The 8,770-nt window shown below is 33.9% G+C and overlaps 1 long non-coding RNA gene across 2 annotated transcripts; it reads right to left on the bottom strand.

Moving 5' to 3' along the window:
- Positions 1–4,453: 4,453 nt before the first annotated feature.
- On the bottom strand, positions 4,454–8,293 carry LOC128201980 (uncharacterized). Of its 2 annotated transcripts, XR_008253543.1 has the most exons (4): positions 8,144–8,293; positions 7,242–7,370; positions 6,856–6,942; positions 4,454–4,549 (listed from the first exon to the last, which is right to left on the bottom strand). It is a non-coding gene; the product is annotated as an uncharacterized LOC128201980 (long non-coding RNA). The 2 variants fall into 2 exon arrangements; XR_008253542.1 differs by lacking the exon at positions 8,144–8,293 and having other exon boundaries at positions 7,242–7,646.
- Positions 8,294–8,770: the final 477 nt, after the last annotated feature.

The raw sequence follows: 8,770 nt of genomic DNA, 5'->3' as shown, positions 1-8,770 counted from the left end.
GGAGAATAATAATTAACAATTTTTAATTTCTACTTATAACCTGAAATAGTTAAAAAGTATTTTATCTGCTCGTAAATATAGTCTTTAGTTGGTGTACCAACTACGCGGCAGCAGTGATAGCATTCTGAGGGGATCGTGTAATAAGTACGATAGCCCGACTCTCATTGTGGGTAAAATTATAATAGGGACCATAAAATGATTTATTTTGTTTTTTACTAACATACTTCAGGTCAATTGTTACTAACAAAAATGGATTATAGTTCTGATATTTGTTACTAACAAAAATGGATTATAGTTTAGATATCTGTAATAAATCAAGAATATTATTATACAATGAAAAGTATTGTTAGAGCCGCAATGCGCAGTCATGTTCGCGCTCGCGTCAAAGCTGCTCATGATTAATGATTTAGAATTGATCCCGAAACTAGTTGAGCTTCCTCGATCTAATTGCATGTAATTTAAACCGGTAGTTATATTAAAGTAAAAATTGAGTTCAATGGTTTTTTCTCATCTTAAAAAATGCAACAAGAAGTTTTCACTTCAAAAATATTTTGGCAGTCATTTCAAACGAGGCACGAAGACGCGGCCACCTGGGAAATTACGCGATCACAGCGGCCGTTGTGCGGATAATACATGCCTGCTGTCGGCGGCCGCCAGGCGGCGTGATGGTCGCACGCCGTCGGCGCACGTGTCCGATGTCATCACTGAAATATGTATAATCTTTAGAAGAATGGGAGTTTGTTTGTTACGTCTTGGTGACTTAACCCTCTGATCGCGTATTTTTTTTCGCTTCATTTTCAAATAGCAGTATGAGTATTTAGCCATCTAGCGAGATTCTGAGAAACAATATCAATCTATCAAAACAAAAATGGTGGGACAACAACGTCAATAAACATAAAAAATGCGAGCACGTCGAAATCGTGGGATGCGTAAAATTAAACTAGTAGATATTGCACGCGGAAATCGCGGGATGCCCGAATAATCTGCAAATTTGGTATACACGTGATTGTATTGTAAATATTGTACATATTTTAAATTGTATATATTAAAAAAAAAAACAAAAACATACAATGGCGGATTTATCCCATAGAGGAATCTTTTGTAGTCAACCTTTGAGAAGCTGAAACTAAACTGCAGAAGTTCCTACGGGAAACGAAGAGGTGGCCTATTCTATATCGGGACCACATGGCAAAACACAATAATACTAATTATTATTTCAGCCGTTAACTGTCCACTGCTGGATATAAGCATTCCCCATAAGGGGAGTGTTGCCAGTAGTAGCTTGGCAGATGAGTTGGCAACCGCAGTTAGGCCTTTAGAGATGTTTTAAGAGGGACGCTGCTGTTCATCCCTCGCCCTCTCTTAGTCACCTCTTATAAAACCCATAGGAAAGGTAGGGGTGAACTATTCTATGCCGCGACCTACACGGCCTAGCAGCTCGTAACACTTTATTATACATTAGGCATAAATTATAGGATATAGACATTTTATCCCAGTCACGTGGAACGAAGTCACGTGTATATACTAGTATTGCATGAATTTTTATAAATCTGATTCTTTTTGGTAACATTACTACGTTCTTAAATTTTTTCAACATAGAGAAATCCATTATGGGATTTGCCATTTGCTTGGAGTTTTAAGCGAAGAACTTAACTTTAACCTTTCGACTCGTTGCAACGGCGAGCTATGAGAATTGTCAATGATCCCAGGCTCACAGGCGGTATCGAACCCTTAAATCTTAGGAGAGATTTTGCCTCACTCTGCGTGTTCTACCGCCTGTACAATGGATTGTGCTCAGAGGAATTGTTCAATATGATGCCCACAGCCACTTTCTACCATCGTACGGCTCGCCATCGACAGGAAGTTCATCCTCATGTCCTATAGCCTCAATGGTCGCGTACTGCGCGGTTTCAGAGATGTTTCCTCCCACGAACACTCAGGTTGTGGAATGAGGTCCCTGCCGAGGTTTTCCCAAGAGACTACAGCATGGGGTTCTTCAAAAGGGGGGTAAAGAGGTTTCTTCAGGGTCGGCAACGCACGCGTAATAGCTCTGGTATTGCAGGTGTTCATAGGCTACGGTAACCACTTGCCATCAGGTGGGCCGTATGCTTGTTTGCCACCTCAGTGGTATAAAAAAAAAGAAGATTTATTCAAGGCATTCGACCATGTCACAAAATTTACTTGTATAAATTTTTGATCAATTGAATTTATAAGTAAAGATAAAAAATTATAAATAAAAAGACTCAAGTCCAAACTTGTTAAAAAAGCTATACCTAAGTAATAATTCTATCTGTAACTATACATCAGTGCATAATTATGTTTGTAAACTAAAGTGCGTAAACAACAAGCAAACTTCTACTAATATTATAAATGCGAAAGTTTGTATGTTCGATACTTAATCACGTTTAAACGGATAATCGAATTTGAATGAAAATTGGTACATGGGTACATTATAACTTAACACATAGGATATTGTTGCTAGCCACTTGGTCAGCTGACTTTTTTATATATTTTTATAATTTGATATAAATATACATTTTTTGATACATTTTCTCTATACGTTTTAAAAATATATGAAGTTTACGTGACTCTCTCTCTCTTTTCATTTAAGAGTTTCCTCTTGTCGGTGCAACTAATTCATGCATCTTCTTCTAGCCAGATTTATCCCAGGCCATATCCTTGACCTCCCTATACGACATAACACCTAGTGTTTCTTTTATCTGTCCCATTTTACGTAACATACGTAGTTTATCATAATTTTTCAATCGTATATACTTTATATACTATACGTGAGAAAAGTTAGAGGAAACAGTATCGAAAGAGAAATTTGAGACAAAAGTTATTCTAAAAGAGCAATACCTAAATATTTATATTTCGATCAAAATTATACCAGCCTCTCAACGAATTGCAGAGACACAACTTTACATTTTGTGCTCAAAAAAGTAATATGACCTTAAACGTGGCTCCTTTCCGCGAACAAAGGTTAAGACTTCATCCCTTAGGGCCTAACTTGGGGGCAAACTTTCGGAATTCCTTTAAACAGTTACCCTAGTTCCTGAATTAGTTGTCTCGTGTGAGTTCTCAATTTGAAGTAATGATTTATATATGAAGTTTCAGTTTAATAACTATTAATATATTACGTACTAGAAATCAGCCCCAGTTTCGTATGGGTGCAATTTGAATATGGAATTTATTTTGTGATTTAAGGAATTATTTGAAACGATGCCCACAGCCACCTTTTATCGCTCGCTATGGACAGGGAATTCATCTGCACACCTTGCTTGAACCTAAATGGTCACATACAAGTACAGTGTGGTTTCAAAGGAATTTTCTCCCGTGAACACTCAGACTGTGAGATGAGCTCCCTTCCGAGGTTTTCCCTAGAGACTACAGTATAGGGTTAATATACGTAGACGATTGGTGTAATATTCAAGCTATCCTAGCTTGAAGATCAGACGATTGGTATAATAGTCAAGCTATCCTAGTTTGAAGATCAGATGATTGGTATAATATTTAAGCTATCCTAGCTTGAAGATCAGACGATTGGTATAATATTTAAGCTATCCTAACTTGAAGATCAGACAATTGGTATAATACTCGAGCTATCCTAGCTTGAAGATCAGACAATTGGTATAATACTCGAGCTATCCTAGCTTGAAGATCAGACAATTGGTGTAATATTCAAGCTCTCCTAGTTTGAAGATCAGACGATTTGTATAATAGTCAAGCTATCCTAGTTTGAAGATCAGACGATTAGTATAATATTTAAGTTATCCTAGCTTAAAGATCAGACGATTGGTATAATATTCAAGCTATCCTAGCTTAAAGATCAGACGATTGGTATAATATTCAAGCTATCCTAGCTTGAAGATCAGACTCTGTGTTACGAGGAACCAGGCAATGAATATATCCAGTACAAGCCAGAACAACCCATACACGACCCGCTGACTTGAAGAGATATCTTTTAAAGATAAGTTCACCTTTGCTTACATTGTTTTAAATTATTATTACTGTATATTGTAGTACAATAAAGATTATATAATAAAAATTCGTTTTCTAAATTTAGATATCACTGTGAATTGATCACATTATATGTCAATTGAGTTTAATGATTATTTTTGAATCGAAAGGTGTGTGTTTTTTAATTGTTAGTAAAGTCCACACTAATTTTGTGAAATTACGATAACGTAGATGTATTGTTTTCATTCAATCGACTAAAAAGAAGTCTCAATTTGGTTGTATTTTTTTTATGTTTATTACGGATGGAGTTATGAGAACTCCGTACTTTTATCTGAAAGGATATACTTACAGATTGATCAAATATAAGTTAAGTTTAAAACAAAAAAAATATGAATAGATAAAATGACTGTCAAAAAACTTCGTATTTATAATAAAAAATAAAAAAAAGCTACAATATATTTATAAAATGTACATCAAAATGAAACAATGTAACTATAATATTCTAATATTTATGACGAACGAAATTGTCATATCGGTTACAATAAATTAAACATGGCCGTGTTTTGATTTTTACGATTCTATATTATTCCTGTAACAAATAAGAAATAAGTGTTAAAAACTAAGAGATATGAAACAAAATTTTATATAATAATATTATAATTCTGGTAGTGAGTTTGTTTGTTACCTCTTAGCGCCTTAATGGCTCGACCGAACATCATGAAAGGTACATATTTTGTACTTGTTTAAGTAGCAAATTCCGTATTTGTTTAAGCAGTTAAAGTGTCAAAAGGGAGGCGGGGGGGGGGGGGGAAGAAGAGTTATCTACCGGTTAGACAAGAGTTAGATTACCAGTCCCATTGCTAGCAACATACCCTATGTTGCTAGCAATGGGACTGGTAGTCTGCATTACTAATAATCCAAATAATCCAACTTCCAGCAGCAGTATTTCCGAATCGATACGACAACATAACCTTCAAGAAAAGAGTATATTATTATATATTATATAAAGAGTACATCTTCAAGAAGAGAGTTGAGTTAGTGTTGTGGGTGATCATGAGCGGCGGTAGTGACTTACCATCAGGTGAGCCGCACGCTCGTTTGCCCCGTGTTGTACTAAAAAAAAATCCCTTACCCCAATTAATAGTATTTTGATCATTATTAATTCATGAAACATTTATTTTTATGATTATAAACATTAAAAATTAATTTAAATTTATTGGACACATGATATATTGATTATATTGTTATTTAATATTTGATTTTCTTAATTTAAATTCATTTTAATTTTTATATTACTATTTGCGTGCCTACGTATTTAGAAGGCTAATTACATAGCTGCCAAAAATAAGTCCACGTGGCTAGGTTATTGTAATCCATCTCGCTGGCTGAACGCGAATAAATTAATTTCGTTTTGTTTAATTTAATTTCATTAATTAAAATGTAAACAAACGATTAACTTGAATAAAACAGTGGGCTTAAGTTCAATCGTAGTAAAATTCAATACAAATAAAAATGAATTGTTAATTTTTTTTTAATTTCAAGAAGAAGAACCGACTTCAAAAAGATGGGGATTCTCAATTCGGCTGCGTTGCTTTTTGTTTATTACCTCATAACTCCGTCAGTTGTAAATCAATTTGGAAAATTATTTTTTTATATGAAAGGAGATCGGCCTCTTAGAAATTTTATCAAAATCGGTCCAGTAGTTTGGTTTTCAAATCAAAATAACTAGTTTTACCAAAATTAAAGTCGGTTTTTTTTGTACAATTTAATTATTTTCCAAATATTCGTTAAGCTCTTATAAAGAGAAAAAAATGTGAAATTGCCTAAAAATTCCATTTTTTTATCGCACAAACTGATTTGCGTGTATGTCCATACACAAACCGACAGGTTTTGACAGAATGACGTCGGACGGGCCAGCTAGTGGAAAATAAATCGATTGCATTTATCAATTCGTTACAAATTTTTGAGAGTGTTATTTGTAGTTATTTGGAGAGTGTTTCAGAGATAATTTCTTATCTTCTTAATACGTTGTATTCACACAAATTCAAATTTAAATCATCTTTATTTAAATAGACTTGTTTACGAGCACTTTTAAACCGTCATTTTTTTTAAATCTACTGCAGGTTCGAAAATTTGTTATCTGTTGAGAAGAGCCCGCAAGAAACTCAACAGTTACTCTTTTAAATTTCTGTTTACGTTATGTGTATTGTTCTAAATGTACTATGTCTTAATTATATGGTCGTTAAAAGCCCATGCATGATGGACTAACACCATGCACTTTTGTCATTCAAGTAATCGTTTAGTGTGTAATAGGCTTTGTTCAACAAATGTTTTTTAATAATAGTTTTGAATTTATTAAAAGGTAGATCCCAAGGGAGACAGGCGTGACAGATATGTATGTATGTATGTAGATCCCAAATATCCTTCGGTATCTTATTATAACATTTAATATCCATTCCCATAAAAACCCTATTAACTTTTTCTAAACGATGCTTCGCAACTGCAGGTTTATATTTGTGTCTAGTGTTAAGATTATTGAGATCGCTGTTTTTAAGAAACAATTGAAGATTCTTGCGTATATACCATACAATACATACATACATATACAATACACAATTTTTATGAATAAACTTAAAAAAAAAAACAGCTGAGTGGCTTGCCCGTTCTTCTTGGCTGTAATTGCGTTCTGAATGGGCAGTAATGAAAAAAAAAATGTTTAAACTTAAGTTTATTTGAATAAATGTTTTTTTTCCTTTCTTTTTGACAAAGTTTGATTATCTTTTCATTAAGTTCTGTTTTGAAATAGACTGTAATACGTTATATTCTATTTTAAAGAAAGTTTTTAGTCCAGGAGTGGGATGTTAACATATCGTTAAAAGAAAGTAAGGATCTTACTATGGACTCTTTCATTATCAGCTTGAAGGTTTCTTGTAGTGGGAGTGGAAGGCTCTTCAGATGTTAGAGAGGTTCGCCGTCGATCGACTGCGAAAAACATGAATGGAATTTAGATAAATTATATATTATTGAAATCTAAAGATTATTTTACTATTTATACTATTATGTATAAGTTATATAAAAGGATGATAAAAAATTTGTTTTGAGAATAAAATAGACAGACTCTTTACTATTTGCTCCAAAGGATTACAATAGTAAACTTATCGTAGATACAAACAATTACAAGAATGAATAATGATATAATTTGTGCTTAATTTTAAACGTCCAACTTAAAAAACTACATGTTAAGATTACTTACTACTTAAATATGCAAATAATAAACTTACTGTGGCGTCTAATAGTGGCTTCAATTCTCCTTTCGAAGTACGTTCCCATCAGTAAAAACATCACTATGGCCACAACTATAGGGCCATAGTTCCACCATGCCATAGACTTGTTACAACCCTGTTACCAAGCTTCGGACAAAAATATCACCTAACGCAGCATACTTTTTAACATCGTGAAAATGGAATGGTAAGTCCGCCTGTGCTATAGGGGTACCAGTAAAGGGTGATAGGTGAGGATGAAGCCCGATTAGTAAGCCTATTGCGAGGAATTTATTAGGAATTAATCGCGATGGTTTCCAGGGGGAACCAAGTGATGGTCGACGTGAATATAGGTTATATTGCTAGCAATGGGGACGTTAAACCAGATTACCTACTGTTTGAATTTTTAGTTACTCTAAGACTGTGATGCGGTGTGACAGCTATAGCGAGTGTTGCCTAGCAATTGTCATTGACTGTCATTAATTACGAAATTGATTATTGGCAGACGTTATAAATATTGTGCGGTTTCAAATGTGAGTGATATTGTATGTTTGTTTACGTATACCGTGTGAATTGTTTGGACTTTATAAACTGATTGGCATCTACTGTTAAATCTGCTTATTTAACCAACTCTTGAAGAGTTTCCTGCTGTTCAAGGTATGAATATTTAAAAGCATAATTCTTTGTCCTTTCATGAGGCATACTAGTTAACTGCCACCGTAACACATCAAACAAAAAATACTCGACTGATTTCTTAATTTCATTCACCCATAAAACGACATGAAAATTACAATATTATAATCAAAATAAGTTTTTATATAAATTTATTTTACTTTCTACCTATAACCGTGCGAAGCCAGTGCGGATCAGTAGTACCTAAATAATAATAAAATATAATGCCAAAGATAGTATAAAATACTCACCTGTTAATTGAAACGAATTGATGGAGCGATTTCAAAAATGGAAGAGCTCATCACAAAGTCTATGGTTGGTGTATTTTACTTATTATTTAGTTTGACAGTTCCGCTATTGCAAAGACATCTCTGGCAATTAATCACGGAAGCTGAGCGAAACCCCAGACTTCGTTTGACATTTGTACTATTTGACAAATGCCTTTTTTATTTTTGTTTCCCTAAGAAGAAGAAGGTTTGAAATGTACCTTTTAATAATATTTCTGAATAAGGATTTCTGTTTGAAGTGAGAGATTAACTTGATTTGCAGCACAGAAAGGAGCTATTCTTAATCTATGGTCTGAGCCTTTAGTGCACAGATTAAGGATAGTAGCTGTGACACTTTAGTATTTTGAGCACAACTGTCATGAGTAGAGATTTCACCTGTTAGCTTGAGAAAGGGTCGGAAGATATATGTAGAGGACAATAATAAAAATCTAAAGTAATTTAATTTTCGAAATAGATATGCATGTGGAACTTTCTCACTTATCGGCAGAGAATCTAAGATCATGTTGCTATAATGCTTGGTCGGAGTTAACACTCCTTTGTTAGAGACAGATATTAAAATAACAATACAGATTATTATTTGTCCTCTACTAT

Source organism: Galleria mellonella, unplaced genomic scaffold, assembly GCF_026898425.1.
Source record: "Galleria mellonella isolate WM207_F2 unplaced genomic scaffold, CSIRO_AGI_GalMel_v1 utg65, whole genome shotgun sequence".
Classification (NCBI taxonomy): Eukaryota; Metazoa; Arthropoda; class Insecta; order Lepidoptera; family Pyralidae; genus Galleria; species Galleria mellonella.
Note: the sequence above shows the minus strand (reverse complement) of the source record. Positions and strands in the feature narration are given on the sequence as shown.